Consider the following 27,485-nt stretch of genomic DNA (forward strand, 5'->3'; position numbering starts at 1 on the left):
TAGTTTTATTTCTAGGTATTCTATTCTTTTTGTTGCAATGGTAAATGGGAGTGTTTCCCTGATTTCTCTTTCTGATTTTTCATCATTAGTGCATAGGAATGCAAGAGATTTCTGTGCATTAATTTTGTATCTGGCTACTTTGCCAAATTCATTGATTAGCTCTGGTAGTTTTCTGGTAGCATCATTAGGATTCTCTATGTATAGTACAATATCATGTCATCTGTCATTTACTTCTTCTTTTCCAATTTGGATTCCTTTTATTTCTTTTTCTTCTCTGATTGCTGTCACTAAAACTTCCAAAACTATGTTGAATAATAGTGGTGAGAGTGGGCAACCTTGTCTTGTTCCTGATCTTAGTAGAAATGGTTTCAGTTTTCCACCATTGAGAATGATGTTGGCTGTGGGTTTGTCATATATAACCTTTATTATGTTGGGGTAGGTTCCCTCTATGCCTACCTTCTGGAGAGTTTTTATCATAAATGGGTGTTGAATTTTGTCAAAAGCTATTTAGGCATCTATTGATATGATCATGTGGTTTTTATCCTTCAATTAGTTAATATGGCGTATCTCATTGACTGATTCGTGTATATTGAAAAATCCTTGCATTCCTGGGATAAACCCTGCTTGATCATGATGTATGATCTTTCTAATGTGCTGTTGGATCCTGTTTGCTAGTATTTTGTTGAGGATTTTTGCATCTATGTTCATCAGTGATATTGGCCTCCAGTTTTCTTTTTTTGTGATATCTTTGACTGGTTTTGGTGTCAGGGTGATGGTGGCCTCATAGAATGAGTTTGGGTGTGTTCCTCCCTCTGCTACATTTTGGAAGAGTTTGAGAAGGATAGGTGTTAGCTCTTCTCTAAATGTTTGATAGAATTAGCCTGTGAAGCCATCTGGTCCTGGGCTTTTGTTTGTTGGACGGTTTTTATTCACAGTCTCAATTTCAGTGCTGGTGATTGGTCTGTTTATATTTTCTATTTCTTCCTGGTTCAGTCTCAGAAGGTTGTGCTTCTCTTAGAATTTGTCCATTTCTTCCAGGTTGTCCATTTTATTGGCGTATAGTTTCTTTTATAATCTCTCATGATCCTTTGTATTTCTGCAGTGTCGGTTGTTACTTCTCCTTTTTCGTTTCTAATTCTGTTGATTTGAGTCTTCTCCCTTTTTTTCTTGATGAGTCTGGCTAATGGTTTATCAATTTTGTTTATCTTCTCAAAGAACCAGCTTTCAGTTTTATTGATCTTTGCTATTGTTTCCTTCATTTGTTTTTCATTTATTTCTGATCTGATTTTTATGATTTCTTTCCTTCCGCTAACTTTGGGTTATTTTTTTGTTCTTACTTCTCTAATTGCTTTAAGTGTAAGGTTAGGTTGTTATTTGAGATTTTTCTTGTTTCTTGAGGTAGGATTGTATTGACATAAACTTCCCTCTTAGAACTACTTTTGCTGCATCTCATAGGTTTTCGGTGGTCGTGTTTTCATTGTCATTTGTTTCCGGGCATTTTTTGATTTCCTCTTTGATTTCTTCAGTTATCTCTTAGTTATTTATTAATGTATTGTTTAGCCTCCATGTGTTTGTATTTTTTACAGTTTTTTCCTATAATTGATATCTAGTCTCATAGCGTTGTGGTTGCAAAAGATACTTGATAGGATTTCAATTTTCTTAAATTTACCAAGGCTTGATTTGTGACCCAAGATATGATCTATCCTGGAGAATATTCCATGAGCACTTGAGAAGAAAGTGTATTCTGTTGTTTTTTGATGGAATGTCCTATAAATAACAATTAAGTCCGTCTAGTTTAAGGTGTCATTGAAAGATTGTGTTTCCTTATTTATTTTCATTTTGGATGATCTGTCCACTGGTGAAACTGCAGTGTTAAAGTCCCCTACTGTTACTGTGTTACTGTCGATTTCCCCTTTTATGGCTGTTAGCATTTGCCTTGTGTATTGAGGTGCTCCTATGTTGAGTGCATATTTACAATTGTTATATATTTTTCTTTGATTGATCCCTTGATCATTATGTAGTGTCCTTCTTTTTCTCTTGTAATAGTCTTTATTTTAAACTCTATTCGGTCTTATATGAGAATTGCTACTCCAGCTTTCTTTTGATTTCCATTTGCATGGAATATCTTTTTCCATCCCCTCACTTTCAGTCTGTATGTGTCCCTAGGTCTGAAGTGGGTCCCTTGTAGACAGCATATATACGGGTTTTGTTTTTGTATCCATTCAGCCAATCTATGTCTTTTGGTTGGAGCATTTAATCCATTTATATTTAAGGTAATTATCAATATGTATGCTCATATTACCATTTTCTTAATTGTTTCAGGTTTGTTATTGTAGGTATTTTCCTTCTCTTGTGTTTCCTTACCTAGAGAATTTCCTTTAGCATTTGTTGTAAAGCTGATTTGGTGGTGCTGAATTCTCTTAGCTTTTGCGTGTCTGTAAAGGTTTTAATTTCTCCATTGAATCTGAATGAGATCCTTGCTGGGCAGAGTAATCTTCATTGTACGTTTTTCCCTTTCATCTCTTTAAATATGTCCTCCCACTCCCTTCTGGCTTGCAGAGTTTCTGGTGAAAGTTCAGCTCTTAACCTTATGGGGATTCCCTTGTATGTTATTTGTTGTTTTTCCCTTGCTGCTTTTAATATTTTTTCTTTGTACTTAATTTTTGATAGTTTGATTAATATGTGTCTTGGTGTGTTTCTCCTTGCTTTTATCCTGTATGGGACTCTGCACTTCCTGGACTTGATTGACTATTTCTTTTTTTTTTTTTAATTAATTAATTAATTAATTTTATTTTTGGCTGCTTTGTGTCTTTGTTGCTGCGTATGGGCTTTCTCTAGTTGTGGCGAGCGCAGGTTACTCTGTTGCGGTGTGAGGGTTTCTCATTGCGGTGGCTTCTCTTGTTGCAGAGCACGGGCTCTAGGCACATGGGCTTCAGCAGTTGTGGCACACGGGCTGTAGAGCATACGCTCAGTAGATGTGGCACACGGGCTTAATTGCTCCGCGGCATGTGGGATCTTCCCAGACCAGGGCTTGAACACGTCTCCTGCATTGGCAGGCGGATTCTTAACCACTGCGCCACCAGGGAAGTGCCCTTTATTGACTATTTCTTTTCCCATATTAGGGAAGTTTTCAACTATAATCTCTTCAAATATTTTCTCACACCCTTTCTTTTTCTCTTCCTCTTTGGGACCCCTATAATTCAAACATTGGTGTGTTTAATGTTGTCCCAGAAGTCTCTGAGACTGTCTTCCATTCTTTTCATTCTTTCTTTCTTTATTCTGCTCTGCAGTAGTGATTTCCACTATTTTATCATCGAGGTCACTTATCCTTTCTTCTGCCTCAGTTATTCTGCTATTGATTCCTTCTAGAGAATTTTTAATTTCATTTATTGTGCTGTTCATCACTGTTTGTTTGCTCTTTAGTTCTTCTAGGTCCTTGTTAAATGTTTCTTGTATTTTCTCCATTCTATTTCCAAGACTTAGAATCATCTTTACTATCATTCCTCTGAATTCTTTTTCAGGTAGACTGCCTATTTCCTCTTCATTTGTTTGGTCTGGTGGGTTTTTACCTTGCTCCTTCATCTGCTGTGTATTTCTCTGTCTTCTCATTTTGCTTAACTTACTGTGTATGGGGTCTCCTTTTCACAGGCTGCAGTTTCATAGTTCCCATTGTTTTTGGTGTCTGCCCCCACTGGGTAAGGTTGGTTCAGCGCGTTGTGTAGGGTTCTTGGTGGAGGGGACTGGTGCCTGTGTTCTGGTGAATGAGGCTGGATCTTGTCTTTCTGATGGGCAGGACCACATCCAGTGGTGTGTTTTGGGGTGTCTGTGACCTTATTATGATGGTAGGCAGCCTCTTTGCTAATCGGTGGGGCTGTATTCCTGTCTTGCTAGTTGTTTGACATGTGGTGTCCAGCACTGGATCTTGCTTGTCGTTGAGTGGACCTGGGTCTTAGTGTTGAGATGGGGATCTCTGGGAGAGCTCTCACCAATTGATATTACATGGGGTGAGGAGTTCTCTGGTGGTCCAATGTCCTGAACTCAACTCTCCTACCTCAGAGGCTCAGGACTGACACCTGGCCAGAGCACCAAGACCCTGTCAGACACACTGCTCAGAAGAAAAGGGAGAAAAAATAGAAAGAAAATAATAATAAAATAAAATAAAACAAAGTTATTAAATAAAAAATAAAAAATAAAAAATATTATTACAATAAAAAAATTAAATGTAATAAAAAAAAGAAGAGAGCAACCAAACCAATAAACATATCCACCAATGATAACAAGTGGTAAAAACTATACGAAGATAGACATAAAAATCAGAAACTAGTCTGTCTTATACAGCAAACCCCAAGTCTACAGTTGCTCCCAAAGTCCACGGCTTCAATTTTGGGATGATTAATTGTCTATTCAGGTATTCCACAGATGCAGGGTACCTCAAGTTGATTGTGGATATTTAATCCGCTGATCCTGAGGCTGCACGGAGAAATTTCCCTTTCTCTTCCTTGTTCACACAGCTCCTGGGGTTCAGCTTTGGATTTGGCCCTGCCTCTGCATGTAGGTCGCCCTCTGGTGTCTGTTCTTTGTCCAGACAGGAGGGGGTTAAAGGAGCGGCTGATTAGGGAGCTCTGGCTCACTCAGGCCCAGCGGGTGGGAGGGGTGCGGAATGCGGGGCGAGCCTGCCATTCCAGAGGCCGGCGTGATGTTGCAACAGCCGGAGGCACGCCATGTGTTCTCCCAGGGAAGTTGTCCCTGGATCATGGGACCCTGGCAGTGGCGGGCTGCACAGGCTCCCGGGAGGGGAGGTGTGGATAGTGACCTGTGCTTGCACACAGGCTTCTTGGTGGCAGCAGCAGCAGCCTTAGCGTCTCATGCCCGTCTCTGGGGTCCGCGCTGATAGCCGCGGCTCGCACCTGCCTCTGGGGTCCGCGCTGATAGCCGCGGCTCGCGCCTGTCTCTGGAGCTCCTTCAGGCAGTGCTCTGGTTCCCCTCTCCTCGCGCACCCTGAAACAATGGTCTCTTGCCTCTTAGGCGGTTCTTTTTCCCGGACTCCCTCCCGGCTAGCTGTGGCGCACTAGCTCCCCTTCAGGCTGTGTTCATGCAGCCAACCCCAGTCCTCTCCCTGCGATCCGACTGAAGCCTGAGCCTCAGCTCCCAGCCCCTGCCTGCCCCGGCGGGGGAGCAGACAAGCCTCTCGGGCTGGTGAGTGCTGGTCATCACCGATCCTCTGGGCGGGAATCTCTCCGCTTTGCCCTCCGCGCCCCTGTTGTTGCGCTCTCCTCCGTGGCTCCGAAGCTTCCCCCCGCCCACCCCCCACTCCCCTACCCCCCTTCTCCACCAGTGAAGGGGCTTCCTAGTGTGTGGAAACTTTTCCTCCTTCATAGCTCGCTCCCAGAGGTGCAGGCCCTGTCCCTATTCTTTTGTCTCTGTTTTTTATTTTTTCTTTTGCCCCACCCAGGTACATGGGGAGTTTCTTCCTTTTGGGAAGTCTGAGGTCTTCCGCCAGTGTTCAGTAGGTGTTCTGTAGGAGTTGTTCCACATGCAGATGTATTTTTGATATATTTGTGGGGAGGAAGGTGATCTCTACGTCTTACTCCTCCGCCATCTTGAAGGTCCTCCAAAGACTCCCTTTATCAGGTTTAGGAAGTTTGATTCTATTCCTAGTTTGCAGAGAGGTTTTTGTTTTTGTCTTTTTTTTTTTTTTTTTTAAATATTATTTATTTATTTATTTATTTTTGGCTGTGTTGGGTCTTCGTTTCTGTGTGAGGGCTTTCTCCAGTTGTGGCAAGCGGGGGCCACTCTTCATCGCGGTGCACGGGCCTCTCACCATCGTGGCCTCTCTTGTTGTGGAGCACAGGCTCCAGACGCGCAGGCTCAGTAGTTGTGGCTCACGGGCCTAGTTGCTCCATGGCATGTGGGATCATCCCAGACGAGGGCACGAACCCGTGTCCTCTGCATCGGCAGGCAGATTCTCAACCACTGCGCCACCAGGGAAGCCCTGTTTTTGTCTTTTTAATCAAGAATGGATGTTGAATTTTGTCAAATCCTTTTCTGATCAGTTGATAAGATCATGTGGTTTTTCTTCTGTAGGCTCTCTATATGATGGATTGCATTGACTGACCCACATTTGCATTTCCAGGATAAAACCCACTTAGTCATATTATATAACTCTTTTTATATATATTGCTGGATTTTATTTGATTTTTTAAAAATTTATTTGGTTTGCTTGCATATTTTCATTTAATTCTTATGGTAACCCTGTGAATTATGAGGTATCTACAATTTACAGAGAAACATAATGAGGCTTGTTAGGGTTAGCAGTTTGCCCCAAATCACACAACTAACAGGTGCAGAGCCAGGAGTTTGATATTTGATTTTCTGAATCCAAAGTTGTTTTCTTTCCACTTTGTCACCAAGCCTGGGATTTAGAAAGAGAGAGTAAGAGAGCCTCAAGTGATCTTAAATGTGATCATGCCTCCAGTATAGATAAATTGCCTCTCAGAGTATAAAGGTCTTCAGGATGTATTGTCAGAGACATTAGGAAATTGGAGAAGGAAGAGAAACCTGGTAATGTGCAAATGTTTAAAAGATAGATTTGAGACGTCTAGAACCATTTATTAGATAGATGACTGATGAACTCTTGGAACAGAAGATGGTAATCAATAAAAGACTAACATATGTTTGCTAAGAATAGGTCAAAGTAAACTCTCATTTTCTTTTATCCCAGATTTTATGATCATCATAAAAATAGCAGACAAAGTATATACTTATTAGCTCTGGGAACTCCAGTTGTCATCATTGGATCAAAATCCACATAGAAGAAGATAAAGTAAGAAACAACTTCAAATTAAAACTACCTTTGATAACCAAAAAGGACAAGTCTCAATACTGTCCAAAAAATGATCAGCTCTTGCCAGAGTCCATGAAGACTGTCTTCCATGACCCAGGCAGGTGTCCTCCATGTCTATAATCATTGCATCTACATCCTATAACATTTACACCGTGTGTCCCTTTTTCACACCCCAAATTATTTCACAATATTCCTGGGAGAGTGAAGAAGCATGTTTCCCAGAAAGATGGACATTTTCTAATGGGATAAAGATTTCTGCATTCTCAGGACCATTTACACATGATTTCGTGGTGTGCCCCACTATTGGAGCCCTGTGGTTTCTTTATGGACTGTTTCTGCTGTTGTTTGTGTGGTTGGTTCCTCCTTTGACTTTCTTATCAGTTAGCTATCTGTACAGTTCTTCTTTTTCTTCTTCCCATAGAAGTAAATATAAATAGCACAAATAAACCCTTGGCAATCTTTATTATTGTACTGCATTGGATAAAGGCTATCTGAATAATCTTAAGAACAAGATGGAGGCATGCAGGATCGCTGATGCTACAAACAGACGCCGTTTCAGGTAGTTGGACAATCACGTGGGAGGCTATAAATCAAGGGAGTTTAACCTGGCAGTAAATTTCTCCAGACATGCCACTGTTCTTTGTTCTTGGACTGTTCCTGTGAAAATTTTTATCAGTGACTTGGACATCAACATAAAAGCCTTATGTATAAAATTTACAAATGTGCAGTTTACAAAGCTGGGATGAGAGGCTTGAAATGATCTCAACAGGCTGGACAACTGGCTATAAAATGACATGAAATATGTTAGTTCATATTGTCAGCTTCAAAAGGTCACTTTTACAATGATAAGATACACAAACCTTTTTTGACAGCAGTTTTTGAGAAAACAAAAATAAAACATGGACAAATCAGTCAACTGTGAATTTTCTGTGAGACCAAAATACCACATGGCTGCCAAAAACTTACCCCGGTCTTATACTGCAGATATTCCCCAGAAGATCTGAGTTCTAAATGCTGTGTTTTATACCCCTTTATATTCCCAGTGTCTTGCATTTAATAGATTCTCAGTTATTGTTTGTTGAATAACAACTATAATGGTCAAGACATAGCTGTAGTATTGTGTGAAAATTTGACCATCACATTTTAAGGGTCAGTGGCTAAGCTGGAATGCACACAAATAATGATGGCCCAGCAGGGAGGGTCTGAAAACTATGTTCTAGTAGATCAAATAGAAGAATTAGGAATGTGCAGAAGAGGAAATTAATGAGAAACAGGCTAATTATTTTGGTTCAGACTTGTTTTATCTTGTCTCTAGGGAAGAATTTGATCTATGTTATAAGGAGGCAGCTTTAAAGTCAATATTAAGGAGAACTTTCTATAATTAATGGAGGCAAAGATATGGACTATTGAATGACCATTTGTTAGGAATGTAGCAGAGGGAATTCCTGCTGATATATATGTTGGGCTGATTTAGCTTAAATGACTTTTCCAACTCAGAGTTTCTATGTTAAGTAGTAAGATTTAGTATAATTTTTTGAAAAATGACAATAAATGTGTGGAATATATGTATTTTTCTATTAACAATAATACTTCACTAAAAGATCTTTTCTTTTCATAGATTTAGCCAAGCCACAGGGTTTCTATATTTTTCTTAGTAAACTACAGCTTTAATTTCTCAATTAGGGATCACTAGATATTTCCATTACTAATATCCATTCTCTTGTCAAAATGTAACTATCTTTCTGTTGGATTTTTTAGCCCTTAAATATTTTTCTGAACTTAAAAAGTGATTTTACAGCATTCTTTCATATTCAGATCATTGTGATTACTTGCAAGGCCAATAGTATGTTTCTCTTTCTATGTATTTTACATTTTTTCACACTTAAGAGAACACTGACAACTGTTTTAAAATATGCTAGTTTTTTTTTTATCATATAGCAACCCAAATAACTCAGTATTAGAAAGTTGAGTCCAATCTATTGCCTGCCGTCATAATAGTTTAATGTGGCACATTTCAATTTGCTAACGACACAAATCATTGGTTTGCTATTTAATGTATTTACCACCGTATTCTTAACATTATTTTACCCTTGATCCCTGGTTCTGCTCTCCCTCTCTGGCTTCTTCCCAGATGCCTCTTTTTCATTCTCACCTTAACTGTGGCCCTACTCAGATGAAGTCTTTGTCATTCTCCTCTCCATGATCTTCTTCGAGGTCTTATCTACTTCCACGCCTTCTGTGGAGGAACCCCATTATTATTTTTTTATTGAAGTATAGTTGATTTACAATTTCAAGTGTACAGCAAAGTGATTCAGTTATATATATATATGTATATATATTTTTCTGATTCTTTTCCATTATGTTATTAAAATGTATTGAATATTGGTCCCTGTGCTATACAGTAAATCCTTGTCATTTATCTATTTTATATATAGTGGTGTGTATCTGTTAATCCCATACTCCTAATTTATCCCTGTCCCCTTTTTCTCCTTTGATAACCACAAATTTGTTTTCTGTGTCTGTGAGTCTGTTTCTGTTTTGTATACAGATTCATTTGTATTACTTTTTAGATTCCACATATAAATGACAGCATATAATATTTGTCTTTCTCTGTATGGCTTATTTCAATCAATATGATAACCTCTAGGTCCATCCATGCTGCTGCAAATGACATTATTTTGTTCTTTTTTATGGCTGAATAATATTCCATTGTATATATGTACCACATCTTCTTTATCCATTCATCTGTTGATAGACATTTAGGTTGCTTCCATGTCTTGGCTATTGTAAATAGTGTTGCTATGAACATTGGGGTGCATATACATTTTCAAATTAGAGTTTTTATCTTTTCTGGATATATACCAAAGAGTGGGATTGCTGGATCATATGGTAGCTCTATTTTTAGTTTATTAAGGAACCTCCATACTGTTCTCCATAGTGGTTACACCAATTTACATTCCCACCAACAGTGTAGGAGGGTTCCCTTTTCTCCACTTGGGAGAGTGGAGAAATAATGGGAGCCCCATTATTTTCCTCCCAGCTCTTTGTTCGGGGTCCCTGTGGGAGTTAGCAGAGCTAACATTCAACTCATTAGCTTTTTCCTCAGAACAAAACTTTGGGATATTCTCTGTTTCTGCCAGTGATACAGCCTTTCTGTCAGCCATTAAAGCTCAGAATTTATCACAGTCTCTTTTCTCCCTGCTTGGGGAGGTAGTGTCCCACAATGGTTTAGAGCACAACTTCCTTTTTTTTTTTTTAATTAATTAAATTATTAATTATTAATTATTTTAATTTAATTAACTTTTGGCTGCATTGGGTCTTTTTTGTTGCGTGTGGGCTTTTTCTAGTTGTGGCGAGCGGGGCTACACTTTGTTTTGGTGTGCAGGCTTCTCATTGTGGTGGCTTCTCTTGTTGCAGAACACAGGCCCTAGGCACGTGGGCTTCAGTAGTTGTGGCACACAGGCTCAGTAGTTGTGGCTCGTGGGCTCTAGGCATGCAGGCTCAGTAGTTGTGGTGCACGGGCTTAGTTGCTCCGCGGCATGTGGGATCATCCTGGACCAGAGCTTGAACCCGTGTCCCCTGCATTGGCAGGCAGATTCTTAACCACTGTGCCACCAGGGAAGTCCCAAAAACACAACTTCTGACTCTGGCTACCTAGGTTCAAATACCAGTCCTTCCCTTTTCCAGTTGCACAACATGAACAGGTTGATTAGCCTTTTAAGGCTTCATTTTTCACATCTTTAAAATGGAGATGATAGTAACCTAGTTGGATAAAGTGTTAAGGATTTATAGCCTAAATTTCCAGGCTGACCTTGTCATAATTTCAGTTATTCAGACACGGTTCCAGTGAATTGTGCACATTAACAAAACATTAAATGTGAGAGACAGATTGTATTTAGTTTTTAAGTGACTTCTTAATGTTGAATTTTGGACTTACTAATGTATGCATTGGGGTATGTATGTAAACTGTGAAAGAGTTAATATACTGTATTAGTTTGCTAGGGCTGCCCTAACAAAGTGCAAAGACTAGCTAGCTTTTTTTTTTTTTGTCCATGCCTCAGAGCTTGGGGGAATCTTAATTCCCTGACCAGGAATTGAACCCAGGCCCTTGGCAGTGAAAACGCTGAGTCCTAACCACTGAACTGCCAGGGAATTCCCAAGACTAGCTAGCTTAAACAATAGAAATTTATTTCCTCACAGTTCTGGAGGCTAAAAGTCTGAGATCAAGGTGTTGGCAGTGTGGGTATTTCCTAGGGCCTTTCTCCTTGGCTTGTAGAAGGCTGTCTTCTTCCTGCGTCTTCATGTGGTCTTTCCTCTGTGTGGGTTTGTGTCCTAATCTCCTCTTGTTATAAGGACATCAGTCATATTGGATTAGGACCTACACTAACAAACTCATTTTACCTTAATCATCTCTTTACAGACTTTTTCTTCAAAAACAGTCACATTCTGAGGCACTAGTGGAGAGGATTCCCACATACGGATTTTGAGGAGGACCCAATTCAGCTCACATTGTATACCCTACCTGAAGTCTTAACTAGTGGGAAGAAAACGAACCTAGGATTAGTTTGGAGGTTATTTCTTAAAGCCCAGGTAATTAAGATATTTTCAATCACCTTTTTATTATTTACTTATAATTTTATTAATTAGGATCAGATAATGTAGCCTATAAAAATCTGTACTTTAACGTTTGTTAAAGTTTTTTGTGTGTGTATGAACAAGCACACATATATTTTGCTCTTTCCCATGAGGTAATCTAAAATAACCTGGGGAATCTAGGTGGTTTTTAAAGCAGTTACTTTTGTGGCATTTCATCATGACTTCTTGAATGGAGGGAAATGAAACTCCAACTGACCAATTTGGTTTCTCTCACACCAGCCTTGCTCACCCTTCTTGGGGAGGGTGATTTTGAAACTAGAAAAGGCTTCTGGATTGAGTGTGAGCCATGCTATCTCTGTGACCCCATCATGCCTTGTGATCAAGAGTTGGCTATAAAGTTACTACTCTGGACAAAGACTAAATTTCTGTTTTAATATCAATCCTAGCATCAATATTGCTCTGAGATGTGACGCATTGTTGTGTGGAGCTTAAAATCAATCCACTGAATATTTTCCCTTTTGTAGGTGGGTTTTAGTTCCTTTAAGGAACAGGTTCAGGGTGGCGGGTGGTGACCTGAGGTAAGGGGACTAGGAGAATGGAGGGAATTACAAAGAATTTGCTTCTAAAATGAGTATGGGCTCAAGTGCCCTCTTGTGTCTGCTTTAGCTTTCTTTGCAGAGGAAAAGCCCGAGTTACATGGTATCACATTGCCTATCTATTTTCTCATTCTCTCTTAATTTTCAAACAGGTTTTGGTCCCTATTAGGTAACCTGGTGATATAATCACTTTCAGAAGGATTCAGATGCCTCAGTGATTCTTTGAAACCCTTTAACGTACACTGTTGTTTGAGTTTTGTCACAGCTCAGTACTCCCTGAAAGCTATTCTGAGGTTATGGTTATTGTGTGGTTTATGCAAAGAGAAACTCTGGTTACAGTCTGTCCCACATAGCAGAAACAGGCACCATGAGAGGCCATTCGATGAAGTGACTAAGCGAATCCAGCAAGTACCAGAGAAGTGTTTCCTCCTGTGAACTTCATCATTCGGTGCTGTCTGAAGGCAAGCAAGTGATACAGGGAAGAGCATCTTCCACTGAAGCCTGAAAATGACTGTAGAATGAAGTTAAGTTGCTCTTCTGAGAGCTGAAGTTGTCTGTTTAGGATGTCATGTATTATATTTTGCTGAATGGTTGTTTAGAATCTGATCTGGGAGGAAATGAAAGTATGGCAACTGGCAAGGGTGAGGGAAATCTACAGAAATGTGCATTTTTCTGTATATTTCTAAGATCTTTCTGTCACTCCAGTGTATTTTTGTTTTTTTTGTTTTTTAAAATTTATTTATTTATGGCTGTGTTGGGTCTTCGTTTCCGTGCGAGGGCTTTCTCCAGTTGCGGCAAGTGGGGGCCACTCTTCATCGCGGTGTGCAGGCCTCTCACTATTGCGGCCTCTCTTGTTGCGGAGCACAGGCTCCAGACGCGCAGGCTCAGTAGTTGTGGCTCACGGGCCCAGTTGCTCCACGGCATGTGGGATCTTCCCAGACCAGGGCTCGAACCCCTGTTCCCTGCATTGGCAGGCAGATTCTCAACCACTGCGCCACCAGGGAAGCCCCACTCCAGTGTTTTAAAACAGCTCTCTTTTCTCCCTGCAAAGATTTCAGATGAGTCCTTTGCTTCGTTTCTCACGTGAAAACCTAATTTAAGAGCACCCACCCCAGCCAAGTTCTTTGTTTTCATTATTTGTCAGTAAATGTTTTTGTTAAGCACTTCCCTCATCTTCCTTCCTCTTCTAGGCCCTTTCCTCTCCACCCACCTACCTTCCCTATCCCCCGCCCCAGCGGAGGGTGATGTATCTTACTTACGCTTTATGGAATTCTCATTAGGGAGGCTCTGTACCCCTGACAACGTGGATGACTTGCAGAATTCTCCAATATGAAGTTTCAATGGTTTGGAGGTCACATGGTTTGATTTTCACCTCCACAATACGTAGATAATATCCATACAACAATATCTTATCCCCTTATCCTTTTTGGAAATTTAGAGTAGAAAGGTGATTGTCCTGGGCTGATCACTTGTCAATTGCAACAAGAGTCATAAGCCCTTCCTGTGGTGGTCACACCTTCTCATCGCTGACCTGGATTGGACATTAAGGGTTCCTGCAAAGCCCTTATATTTATTGCAGACAGGCCAGTGTGGGGACTAAGAAAGAGTTCTCAGCAGAAGATGGGAATGTTGGCCCTCAGCCCTGCCTCTGCCGTGTTCTCACTGGCTATGGTGTTAGGTGGGTCATTTCACCTCTCTGGGCTCAGCTTATTCATCTGTAAAAGAAGGGGACTGGCCTGATGAAGGAAGCTGGATCTAACATCCTTGCCGGCTATGGCTGCCCTGTGATAGGACTTCCGTGGAAAATACTTGTTTTGCTTCCGTTGAGCTTTGCCTTCCCTGAGTTCTTTCTGCTCATCCTTTCCAGACTTTTATGTCCCGGAGGGTGAGTCATCCCCTCCAGTGGGCGTAGCCGAAGAATGAATCCTCTTTGCTACTAATCTTCTGAAGAATCACTCCAAAGACGGTAGATAGCATCTCTGATTGCACCAGTCAGCTCATTGCTTGCTGCTCTCAGGAGGCCTGGGCCCCTCCACCAAGCTAAGCTTGCCAGGGATTGGGGAGCAGCTATGCTTGTGGTCAACTTCCCAGCCCTGTCTGTCCTTCCTGGATTAGGCAGCGGCATTCTAGGAACAGATCCCCTCTGCCTAGCCCTGCTCTTCTGCCATCCAACTCATTTTCTGAATCACAGTTCTTCTCCCCTCCCTGCTGGTCCTGGCAGGATGGAGTTTGTCAGGCCCTGTCAGTCCCTGTGGGCCTGTCCAGATGGTTAGGACTTTGGTTGCTCTTGGCTTCTGCTCCAGATACTTTTAAATGCTTTTAATTGATTTGAAAAAAAAAACAACATGCTAACTTTGAGTTTTAAAGTATTTGGAATTGCACCCCAAGGCCACTGGCTTAGCAGTAGAGCTGTACAGCCCATAAACAAACAAATTAAAAAGAAGAGGTGGGGCCATAAAGGCAGCTGCAGAACTGGGAGCCCAAACAAGTAGTTTCTCTTTAGTGGCCCTTTAATAGCCCTGACCGTGTGTGTTTATTCTCTGGATTCCAGGAATGGAGGACAAATTAACTTGCTGTGGATTCCAAGAAATGGGTTGTAGTGGGGCAAATATAAACCTGTGCTATGCCCCATTCCTTCAAGATTGATCTAGTTCATGGCCACTCCCAGAAATGTGTAACAGTTAATTATGACTTGTCAGGATAACTATGACTTACCTTATAGCAACCCAGCTCTTCTAGTGTGGTACAACCATTGTTCTTTTATCCCTGGTACTTTCAGACTACAGATGATATAGGGCTTGAACCAATCCTATTTAATCTCCTTTGGCTCATCTTTAGAATAAAATCCAAGTCCCTTAAGGGATGGGATGCCCTTAGAGATGAGATGCTTATCCCAATGGAGTTGTACTACTACTCTGTGGTATCAGATATATTAGTCAGTTTAGCTGCAGTAACACACAGTCTCCAAATCCCAGGGGCTCACACTAACACATTTTCATTTCCAACTTGCATTACATGGTGATAGTGGTTCATCAGTGGCTACAGTTCCACTCCAGGTATCCCTTCTTTCCAGGAACCAGCAAAAGAGCAGTGCTTAGTTGGGACGTGCTATTTTAGTGACAGAGAGAAAAACAGAATTGGCTGAAAAAATGTGATTCTTCAAAGTACTTGCTTGGAGCTGGCACACTCTCACCTCTGCTTACATTTCATTGGCTCAGCCAAGTTGTATGGTCAAACCTGGTAAGATGACGGAGAAGTATACTCCACCTATAGAGAGGCACTTTGAGTCACCTGGAAATGGGCTGGGATGTGTAATCACCCTACAAGGAAGAGAGCCAATATGGGGAAGAATAGCGTAATTCATCACATCAGGCTGATATGCCAGACATGTAAGTTCATGAGAAAGGCAAGGCTCTCTACAGAAGCCTGTGATCCCCAGATTTATCTTTCCTATCCTTGAGGGCTATCATATGAAAGAGACAGAGAAGGTCTCTTTGGTTTTCCCATCAGGGAAGGCCTATACCAGCATTCCTTTTATAAGATGAAGTCTGACTCTGTTCTAACTAACTCCCTTGAGGTTCCCCGATTCCTGCCTTAAACCATGTCTCCTATACTGTGAGCTGCTTCTATATGTTTGACTTCATCTTTTTATTTCATTTGGTGGCTTTGGTGTTTAGAAAAGTCCACTTTGTTCTTCTTTTGGCTGACTCTGTAGCAGTGCTCTTGCAGCTGCAAAATCACTGTGGTTTGGAGCCAGGCCAGAAGATGCAGGAATTGACATACCCAGAGACCTGGGCATCAAGACGAGTTCAAGAAGTAGAAGATGGAAGAAAAATGAGATGTAAGAATAAATGCATCTATTTGTATGATTTTAATGAATTACTTGATTGGTTGACTAATTAATTAAGAACTATTTTTCTTCACTTTTAGACTTCCTTGGAGGATGGGTGCTTCGGACATGTGGCAATAATGAATTCTTTTTTTTTTTTTAAACAACATCTTTATTGGAGTATAATTGCTTCACAATGGTGTGTTACTTTCTGCTTTATAACAAAGTGAATCAGCTATACATATACATATATCCCCATATCTCTTCCCTCTTGCATCTCCCTCCCTCCCACCCTCCCTATCCCACCCCTCTAGGTGGTCACAAAGCACCGAGCTGATCTCCCTGTGCTATGCGGCTGCTTCCCACTAGCTATCTATTTTACATTTGGTAGTGTATATAAGTCCATGCCACTCTCTCACTTCGTCCCAGCTTATCCTTCCCTCTCCCCGTGTCCTAAAGTCCATTCTCTACGTCTGTGTCTTTATTCCTGTCCTGCCCCTAGGTTCTTCATGATGATGATGATGATGAATTCTTATAATAAAACTTGAAATGGGAGAAGAATCTGATTTCAGTGTAGAATAATCAGAGAATTTCCCTCTCTTTCAAAAAATAAAATGGTTCCTGGATATGCAAACTATCTTTGCTAATAAAGTAAAATAAACCCTTCTGTAATTATTTCTTTTTATTGGTCTCTTTGAAAGACAATAAATATTGTAATACATAATATCAGTAAAATATTTTACTGTATCTACATGTGTTTTGGCACCAAAACTAGTGGTCTTTTATCAGAAATGGAATTGCATGGGAACATTTCCTGAAACCCTTTCCTTTTATCATCCAGCATTACATTTGTCAGTTTCCTTGTCTGTTCCGCTCCTGGATCTTGGGATTTGAAAGAGTTCACTTGGGCTCCCAGCCATTATCTATCCCCTCCCCCACATTGAGTACAATGCCTGGCATTTGTGTTGAATGGAATGAGTAACTAAACACATAAGTGAACAGAGCACACAGTCTAGTGCCAGAAAAGAAAAGAATATCTAATACGGACCAGTTAATAAGGAGAGGACTAACTGTCCCAGATTCCTCAGCTTCTTTCCTTGGTGCCCCTGCCTTTCATGCTGAGATACCTCTTGGAACTGCAGCTCCTGTGCCAGGACTCCCTGCATTTGCCACTCTCTTTCAAATCCAAGCAATGACAATATCACCTTTTCTTACTCCACGTTGGCACTTTGGGTAGAGCCCAATATTTTTTTTTTTGTCCACCCGGCACAGCTTGCAAGATTCTAGTTCCCCGACCAGGGATTGAACCCACGCCCTCAGCAGTGAAAGCACAGAGTCCTAACCACTGGACTGCCAGGGAATTCCCATAGAGCTCAATATTTTCAAAAAGAACTTGATTAAAATACCAAGGGAAAATACAAAAAGAAATGAAAAACAATTTCCGTACCCCTTCATACACAAGATGAAAAAGAGTAGCCGCCACTGATTGATGGTTTCCTGTATGCCAGACCCTGTGCAAAGGCCCCTCCAGACATGAGAAGAGGAACTGTTCTCTCCGATTTGGAGATGCAGAACAGAGGACCAGAGAGAGACTTGCCCAGTGCCCCACCATTGGCCAGTGGTGAGACTCAGATGAGAACAATGGTTCTTTGATTCTACAACTCATGCTTGGGAAAAAAGATATTGCTAGGGAAAAAAAGATTCTACTTCATGCCCCAAAGAGATTGATTTAGCATAAAATTCTCTTTCTTGAGATGCAGCCACTTGGATTGGCATTTTCACAGTCAAGTTGCCTGGGTTTTCTGCCCACGCCTCCAGCAGTAGCTCTTCTATGATCTACACACTGCTTTGTTTCAAAATGAACACAACTCTTCTTCATAATTTTTTTCTGGGGCCCCCGCCTACATACCTCACACCTCAACCTAGACTTTTCCAGAAAGTATGTCAGGCAGGTGGAGGAGAGTCTCCACCTCCAACTGCAAAGTGATAGTTATTGATACCATAGAAACTCAAAGCTTGGTTCGTCTGTCTTATTTTAATTCCCAATATTTTCCACTTTCTGTTTCTTTATAAATCACTAGGTTCCCTTAGTGCCTTTCTTTCATCCTACCAATGAAAGTAGCAGCCTCTCAGAATTAGGCTTCTATAATATAGATATATTTGACAACAACTTACTTACCATGAGGAAATTTTCCTTTAAAAAAGAATGATGTGAACATACTTGGTATAATTATGATGTTTGTTCTTCACTGTTTATATCCTCTTCTAAAAATATACACTGTGCATTAGAGAATGGTAAGAGCTATCCAAAAGTAAGAAAAACTTATTTTAAGTGCTGCAATTATGTCAATTATATCATGAAACCATGAATTGTGGCTGTCTGTCAAAAGGGGCTGTATTTCCTTAGACACGCAGAAGATGAATTTGCAAGATAACTCACCATGGTGTCTTTGTTAAGCTGACATATTTGATTTAATTTCTAGATAACTTACAAGGTCAGAGAGATTCTCATTATGCAACTCATACTTGAGCAAGAGTCGCTGGGGATTTTGCTCTACTGCTCCATGTTCAGATGAGTTGTTGTTTGTTTCAATAGCCAAATCGAAGTAATCCTTTTTCCATGTTATGGTAGCATTCATTTAAAAATATTTATTGAATGCTTTCTACGTGCCAAGACACATTTCCAACTGCTGGGAACTCACAGTGAATGAAACTGACATATACCCCTTTACCCTTGGGGAGCTTAAACTCTAGCATCAAAACAGCACATTCTAAAAAAAAATGAGCTTGGTATTTTTTAAGGCTTAAGTAGTTCAAAAGTATCAGAGCATAGTTTTACATATTCAGCATTTTTCAAAAGGTCTTAGCCACTTGTATAAGCCAGCTTACATTATTCATCTACTGCATCTCTTGACAAATACATTTTTGCTGTTTGTCTTTTGGTCCCCATTCTATATTGTATTTACAAAGTCAGGAAATATAGGATACACTTTTAAAGAATATGTTAGTTATATTGTCAAATAATAGGCTCAAGATGCTTCCAAGTGAGGTGGATTTGCTCTAGATTTAAAGCAATGGGCCTAATTGCTAAAATGGAAAAAAATCCTCTAATAGAACACTACTGACTGTCCAAAAATTCTGGAAGTACAGGGCATTAGTATAATCATTATACTTTTTAAGGGGTCTGAAAATTGAAGAAATACAGACTAAACTGTTTGACAATATAACGGACACATTTTTGACAGTGAGTTTTTTATCCTATGTTTCCTGACTTTGTGGAACACCCTATATTTTATTTCTATACCCACTGCAATAAGGAAGTAACCATGTCTCACCAGTTGCAATATTTCCCTTGTTTTATCTCCCCTTTATTCATTCTACATTGTGAAACAAAGGACAAGATTGAATGCTACGAACAAAAAGGTGGAGTGGCATGCAGATTTTCTTCTAGAACACCATTGACTTACCTTGATTTAGGTAATGGAGGTCTGGTTTAATGGAAAGAAACAGGAAATCTATTTTCTGGTTCTACTTTGGTCACAAAGGGCTTTTTTGACGTGGGCCAAACTGCTTCCCTCAGTGTACTCCTCTATGAAATGGAAAGCTGGGTGGGGGGGGGGGTGTAGATATTTTCTAAGTCCCTTCTTGTTCTAACACTATGTGTTTCCATTTCATATGGGTCCTTTTGAACTTTAGAAGGTGGAGGGGGTCCCATTTCTTCCCGTATTTTTTATGTCTCTGCCCATATTTACCATCCCTTTAAGGGTTTGGATTCATCTTTAATGGCAACAATTCTTTCATGCTTTATTAATAAAAAATTAGAAAGTCAAGGGACTCCTCTCTCAATCAATCAGCAGTTGTATGAAAGAGCGAGAAATTCCAAAATTGTGGAGGAGGACAAAAGTAGTATCCCATTACTTGATATTTAGGATTTCATGTCTTGTAATTATTCTTGAATATTTTAAAGACTCAAAAAAAGTAAGTACTTTCAAGAAGGATGGTTTCCAGAACTCACAACCACATTGAGTTCTTATATTTTCATGGTTGAAAAATATAAATCAATTTTGCTAAAAGCGGTGTGTTAAAGATTAGGAAGATGAGGCCTAGGGTATTTCAAGTATTTGAACACATCGTTCCTCAGGAACCTCCACGTGGATGTCTTGTAAACTGAAAGAAGCTAAACTAGGAGCTTCCAAAAGAAGTCTGTGGCCAGACTGTACACAAAGAAGAGCATACGGCAAAGGGTTCTGTGTTGATGCGTACTCCATCCAGCAGAAGAGTTAAAATATTATTTTCATAGGCAAATGAATAAATAGTAATGGTTTATTTACCCTCCCCAAGTGTGGTTGCAAAATACACTAGATGAAAACTCAGGCAACTGAGTTTCTGTTTCTGATCTGCCAACTACTAGGGTAAGTGTGTCTCTCCATGTGCTCGTCTTGGCAAGCATCTCCTCAGGACCCTTACCAGAGAGACAGGAAACAATGATGAGAGAGCTGGGCAAGACCAGACCTAGCATGAACCTCCTCTAATTTGGGAGAGTTCTGAAAACTGGACCATCAGCCCTAATTACCTATGTCAGGAATCCTGTACACAGTAGGCCACATTTCTCAACAGCTTGCCCAAGCCATGCCCCTAAAGACAGCTCAGACCTGCTCCATGGGGGCATTCATCCTGGCAGCCGAAGAGGGTGAACTTGTTTTAGGCATATGTTTCTGTAAACATCCAAAAGATCCACCGTTGGAAGCATGGACCTGACCCAGGGTTGTCGGAGCTGCAAACGATCTCACACTTGCAACTTCAGAGAAGCTTCACACTTTCACCTTATAGCAGAGCGTGGGCAGATAAATTTCGGTGACTTTTTGCTCTCTGCCCACTCTCTGCAAACTCAGTCACTGAAACCACAATGACCTCCACCACTTCCATTACAACAAAACACATTGTGGTGGTTTGATGCCATCCCCAAGCTGTTTCTCAGAGCCATCAAGCTAACTGTCACAAAAGAACAGAGCTTCCTGTGCCATCAGCACAAAAATCTGAGTTAAATTGGGATTCTGTGTATTTTTTCTACTCTCCACACACCAAACTATGGGGACCATTATTAAGTGATGGCCATTGGTTAAAATCAATTGCCCCAAGTTACAGCTTACAGGGACAGAGCTGACCTGTAAATCCTATATTCTTTCATTCCAAACGGTGTCAGTCAAATGTTAAAAATATGCACACAAATTTATCTCTACTAATATTTTCTTTCAAACCTAGGATTTTGAGCTTTTTGGTAGATATTTAGTCAAATTTTATGATTCTCCTATTAAAGGTCATATTATGCTACTACCGCTGAGTAGTAACATAATATAGTAGTATGCTACAAAGATATGCTGTGACTTGCCAATGATTTTGAGAAATGTTTCATGAATATACCTAAAATTTATTATTTCTACCCAATTCAAATTTTGTATTCATGAGAAATGGTTTAAGAAAATATAACCCACATTTTTATTTGATGCTTTTTAGTAATTATGAAGACAAACGGTTCAGATTATACTCTTTAATGCATTTTAGCAAATATTTATTAAGAACAAGCAGTGTGTAGGCTACACTGTTAGCTAAAAGGTATCTGTTTAGAATGCTTGGCTATAAGAGACATAATTATCTTATAGGTTTATCATAGGGCATTATCTTGAACAAGCTAAAATGCTTAAATAAGTGATCTTGTGGCAAAAGATGTTGAGAGGAAACACAGAACCAGGCTACAGAACAATCTTCACCTGAACCTGGATTTGTTAGAACAAGTATTTATGGGATGATGTCGGTGGGAGTTATGGGATGTGATAGTCATCTGGGACCTGTTGATTTAGAAATGAAGCAACTGAGGTCAAGTGAAGTTGTGTCTTGCTCAAAGCTTCTAAGAGTGAGCAGAGTCTGAAATCCAGGTTTTCATATTTCAAGCCATTTGCTGGCTTAGCAAACCCCAGATTTTCTTCTAAAGGAAAGAATTTCTTCACTTGAAAGCTTTGTGAAATTTATGCAGGGATATTAATTTGAGGTTGACCACTCTTGAGGCTGTGCTTTTGCAGAAAGGGATTTGACTATGCTTCTGAGGAGTATTTTTCCCAAGAACTAACACTGGTTAACACAACACTGTAAATCAACTATATGTCAATTAAAAAAAAAAAAAGAACTAACACTGGACACCTCACCAAAGAAGATATGTAGATGGTAAATAAGCATAAGAAAAGATGCTCCACATTACATGTCATCAGGAAAATGAAATTAAAACAATAGTGAGATACTACTACATACCTTTGAAAGGGGCCAAAATCCAGAACACTGACAACACCAAATGATGACAAAGATGTGGAGCAAAAGGAACTTTCATTCTTTGCTGGTAGGAATGCAAAATGGTACAGTCACTTTGGAAGACAGTTTGGTGATTTCTTATAAAACTCAACATACTCTTACTATATAATCCAGGAATTGCACTCTTTGGTGTTTAACCAAAGAAACTGAAAACTTACATTCACACAAAAAACTGCAGATGTTTAAAGCAGTTTTATTCATAACCATTGAAATTGGAAGCAACCAAGATGTCCTTTGGTAAGTGAATGGATAAATAACTATGGTACATCCAGATAATGGAATATTATTCAGTGTTAAGAAAAGAAAATCTATCAAGCCATGAAAACACATGGAAGAAACTTACATGTATATTACCGATTGAAGGAAACCAGCCTGAAAAGGCTACATACTGTATGATTCTACCTGTATGACATTCTGGAAAAGGCAAAACTGTGGAGACGACAAAAAGTTCATTGGTTGCTAGGGATCAGGGGAGGGAGGAATGAATAGGTGGAGCGCAGAGAATTTTTAGGACAAACTAGTCTGTATGATACTAAAATGGGGAATACATGTCATTATGCATTTGTTCAAACCCACAGAATGTACAACACCAAGAGTGAACCCTAATGTAAACTACGAATTTCCGATGATTGTGTGTTGACGTAGGTTCATCAATTGTGACAAATGTACATTCTTGGTTGGGAGGGGGGATGTTGATAATGGAGAAGCTGGAAGACTATGCATGAGTGAGGGCAGGGGGTATGTAGGAAATATCTGCCCCTTCTTCTTGATTTTGCTTTGAACCTAAAACTGCCCTAAAAAATAAAGCCTATTAAAATAATTTTTTAAAAATCAGAAATTATAGCTATATTCACACTTTACATTTAAAATTCATATTTTAATTGATTGTACAAGGGGAAAAATGAAAAACATTTTTTCATCTTTCCTAAGAATGTCCGCATGAAGCTTTCTCATACTTCAAAATCCTTATGATAAAGAAGGTGAGGAAATGCAGGCAGTAAACTTTATTTTGACCTCTGTTCAGAATGTGGGTTTTACAATCTCCCAATGGAAAAACTTAGGTTTATGCTGTACATCTCAATCCCTTATAACTCTACAGTTCCTGAGTTAATAAAAGATAAAAGTTATCCAATGCTATTTCATGCAGCACCCAGTTAGCCGTTTCCCCTTTATGATGTAATGATTCTTGTTCACGTAAATAGTAGAATGCATAGTACTGAATGATTATTATTTTTTAATTTTTTATTATTATTTATTATTTATTTATATTTATTTTTATTATTATTTTTCCAGTAGAATTTTTGTCTTTTGGTAACATGAACTTCTAATTTGGGTAGTAAATTTTATGTAAACTTATCTTTCTTGTATCGACAGACATTAAGCTCCCTGTTTAACAGTTTCTATTTTCAGCTTATTCGCTACTAGATACAGTAACACTGAATCTTTATTCACAAGAGGAAGGGCTTATTTCCCCATTTTCATCATAGTTTCCAAAGTGCTTTTTTTGGATGATTTCATTTCTTCTTCCAAGAAGACTGGCTAACCTTCCCTTAAAAATTATATCTTACAGCAAGTGTTCTAATGTTTCATTTAGTCATAAATGAGAAGAAGAATTTTCACATGGCTCTCATTCTTTGTGGAGAGCTATGTGGGTGGGGGTGAGCATCACTAAAGAAAAAGACAAACATTCCTTTGTCTTTCTCCTTTTCCAGATTCTAGAAATCTGGGGTTCCATCCAAAATCTTGAAATAGTACAATTTATAACCATCTTTTCTCTCCTGATAAGAAGACTATATGTAGAGATTTTTAGAACTAAACTACCTATTCAGCTTAAGCTAGGACTAAAAATTCTATTTATTCTCATGTTTAAACTTAACATTTCCAGCTTTCAAAATTTTCCTAGAATCTGTTTCTTTGTCCAATGAAGAACAAAACTGAGAAATCAGAACTTGGTTTAAAAAAGTACTAATAATGTGTTTGTACTTTTTTTTTTTAAACATTCAGTGATGACTGATAACAATACCCACTTTTCTGTATCTTTATGTAATGAAATTGAAGATGTTTTAATATCTTATTATATTTGATGTTCCCCAATATTTTTAACTTTGAGCATTCAAAATTCACCTAGAAAATATTTAAATATTATTCTTATGATTGGGGTTCTGCATAAGAATTCATTTGAAAGTGATTTCCACTTCTTTAAAAGTTTAAAACCATGATTTTAGAATATTTCCTTTCTCCATTGTAAAAGTATCATATTCTCATTAAAAGCATTTAGGAAATACAAAGAGTTAAAACATGCCAGTAATCCCACCTACACACAACCACTGGTAATGTCTGGTGTTTCCTTTTTAAAGATGTTTTTTCCCCTGTATATTTTTTAAAAAATATTTTTATAATCATATTGTGTATGAAATTTCACCATGCCTTAATATTATATCATCTGTATTTTCACAGTATTATTACATCTCTGGTAAAGAATACTAAACAGAGTTTTTGCCAAAGTAAACTTTTAAGTTTTGTTTTGTTATTATGAGTAATATAAAATGAAAATGTGAAGTCTCCTATTCTCTCCTCCTTCCAACAGTCCCTTCCCCCTTCCCGTCACTCCCTAGAGTGAACCACTTTTAAGAGTTTCAGGTATCCTTCTAGAAATTTCCAGGTGTATAAAAGTTTATTCTTATATAATGTAATATTTTCAACATTACATGTTATTAGAAGTGCACACATACATTGAGAGAATCATTCATACTTTATTTAACATATTAAAATGTCTTGGTTTCTTTTTCAGACCAGTCCATAAACATTTTCCTCATTTGTCTTTTTGAAAAAGCTCAGAAGTTCATTTATATCATTTTTTTAGATTCCACATATAAGCAATATCATATGATATTTGTCTTTCTCTGTCTAACTTACTTCACTTAGTAGGTACATCCATGTTGCTGCAAATGGTATTATTTCATTCTTTTTTTATGGCTGAGTAATATTCCATTGTATATATAACAAAAATAGACTCACAGACATAGAAAACAAACTTATGGTTACCAAAGGGGGAAAGTGGGGGGAAGGATAAATTAGGAGTTTGGGATAAACTATACACAGTACTGTATATAAAATAGATAACCAACAAGGACCTACTGTATAGCACAGAGAACTATATTCAATACCTTGTAATTACCTATAATGGAGAAGAATCTAAAAATCTAAAAAGATTTATATATATATATATATGAATCATTTGCTATACATCTGAAACTAACACAACATTGTAAAACAACTATATTTCAATAAAAATTAAAAAATAAAGAAAATAAAATAAACTATAATTTCTTTAAAGAAAGCTCAATAGTATTCTGTTGTATCATGTACATTAATTCAGTTATGAACGTTTAAATTATTTCTGTTTTCTTGCAATTATAAAATGTGGGTACTAAGATAGCTGCCAACTCTGTGACACTTTTGTGTGGATTAGAAAATGACACTCTGCTATGAAGAATGTTTTCCATGGGCCCCTCCAGTTCCACTCTCTACCACTCTCCACCTTGCTTGTTCCCTGGGAGACTGATCTGCATGTGGATCATATCAATGTGCTTCTAGCTTGTTGTTGGGTTCAGCCAATGGGAGCAGCTGCAGGAAGCTAGAAAGGGGAAGCAGTAAGAGGTTGGGGTATTTACTCCCCAGGCTCTTTCTGGTCTGCTTGCTGGAGGCTGGCTTCTTCTCTCAAACTTTCTCTCTCTCTCCCAAGCGCCTACCTTCCTCCTCTGATATCTGCTCCCTTTCTTGCTATTTGAGTCCTAGGATACTGAACTAGCCTTGCTTGTTTCTCTACACTGTGCTCTATCTTTGTGAACAGCCTACTGAACTCTACTCAAATTACCCAATTTGAGTGCACCATCAATTTCCTATTAGGACTCAAAGTGATACACTTTTCCCTTGACACTTTTCCCCTCCTTCCCTTCTTCTCCCCTTTCTTTGCTTGCTTTGGTGAAGCCACCTGCCATGTTGTGAGCTGCCCTATGGAGAGGGCATATGGCAAGGAAATGAGGAAGATCTCTAGTCAACAGCCTGTGAGGAACTGAATCTTTCCAACAGCCAAATGAGTGAGCTTGGAAGCAGATCCTTCCCTAGTTGAGTCTTGAGATGACCATGTCCCTGGACAATACTTTGATTGTAGCCTTGTGAGACACCCAGAGTTAGAAAACCCAGCTAAACCATGCCTAGATTCCTGACTCACAAAAACGATGAGATAAAAACTTGTGTTGTGTAAGCTGATGTTTGGGGGACATTTGTTATGCAATAGATCACTAATATACTAGTCCTGCCACTAAATGTTTTAGCTCCTGGAATTTTATGTTTTAACCTTTGATAAAATAAGTCCTTTCTCATTTTATTTTCTCCAAAAATTTTTTCCCCTGGTTATTCTGGTGTATTTAATCTTCTGGATGAATTTAATATAGTTTTGTCAAATACCTCCCAAAGTCTTGTTCCTTTTTGATTGATTTTCTTTGAAGATTGAATTGATAATAATACAGGAACATTTATTCAACTTTCCTTTTATGTCTCCTCAGCAAAGTTGTAATATTTTCTTCGTATTTGTTCTGCACCATTCACTCTTAAGATGATTCCTAATTATTTGTTTTGCTCTTTTGAGAGATTGTTTAATTATTTTTCCCTAAATATCACTTATATGTGGGAAAACTATTCATTTTTATAAATGACATTTTTAACCAGCCACTTTAGTTCAACATTTTATGCAATCATATAATCTCTAATAATGACAATTTTGTATATTCCTTTCCAGTATGTAGAGTCCTTATTTACTTTTCTTATTTGATTACATTGAATTTTGCTTCCAGAACAATGAATTGTAGTAGTGGTGATAGCACCTTTGTTTTGTTTGCATAATTTGAATGGAAAACTTAAAGTCTTATCATTAAATTTGATGCTGGCTTTTGATGTGATTATAAAAACTGACCTATTTTGCTTTATATAAGGATTGGATGTTGGATTTTATGTCATTTATTTTCTACCTTTGTTGAGATGTTTACCTGATTTTTCTCATGTGAACTATTAACACCACAAGTTATACTAACAGGTTCTCTAATGTTCAGGTAATGCAGGTAATGACTCCAAAATGTTACATCAGATGAAAGCATCATAGCTTCCACTTCTATGCAAGCCAGTTTTTACTTTTTAAAACCCCACTGTAACAAACATCCTTACGCCTATATAACTTTGTTCTTTGTTAACAACAATAATG

At 38.8% G+C, this 27,485-nt stretch overlaps 1 long non-coding RNA gene across 1 annotated transcript in view; it reads left to right on the forward strand.

Moving 5' to 3' along the window:
- Positions 1-16,484, forward strand: part of LOC130708060 (uncharacterized) — a 31,024-nt gene extending 14,540 nt beyond the window's left edge. The window contains exons 2-4 of the long non-coding RNA XR_009008067.1: positions 11,265-11,434; positions 15,766-15,877; positions 15,967-16,484. This is a non-coding gene — a long non-coding RNA (uncharacterized LOC130708060). The remainder of the gene's footprint in view (positions 1-11,264; positions 11,435-15,765; positions 15,878-15,966) is intronic.
- The last annotated feature ends 11,001 nt before the right edge of the window (positions 16,485-27,485 follow it).

Source organism: Balaenoptera acutorostrata, chromosome 4 (assembly GCF_949987535.1).
Source record: "Balaenoptera acutorostrata chromosome 4, mBalAcu1.1, whole genome shotgun sequence".
Classification (NCBI taxonomy): domain Eukaryota; kingdom Metazoa; phylum Chordata; class Mammalia; order Artiodactyla; family Balaenopteridae; genus Balaenoptera; species Balaenoptera acutorostrata.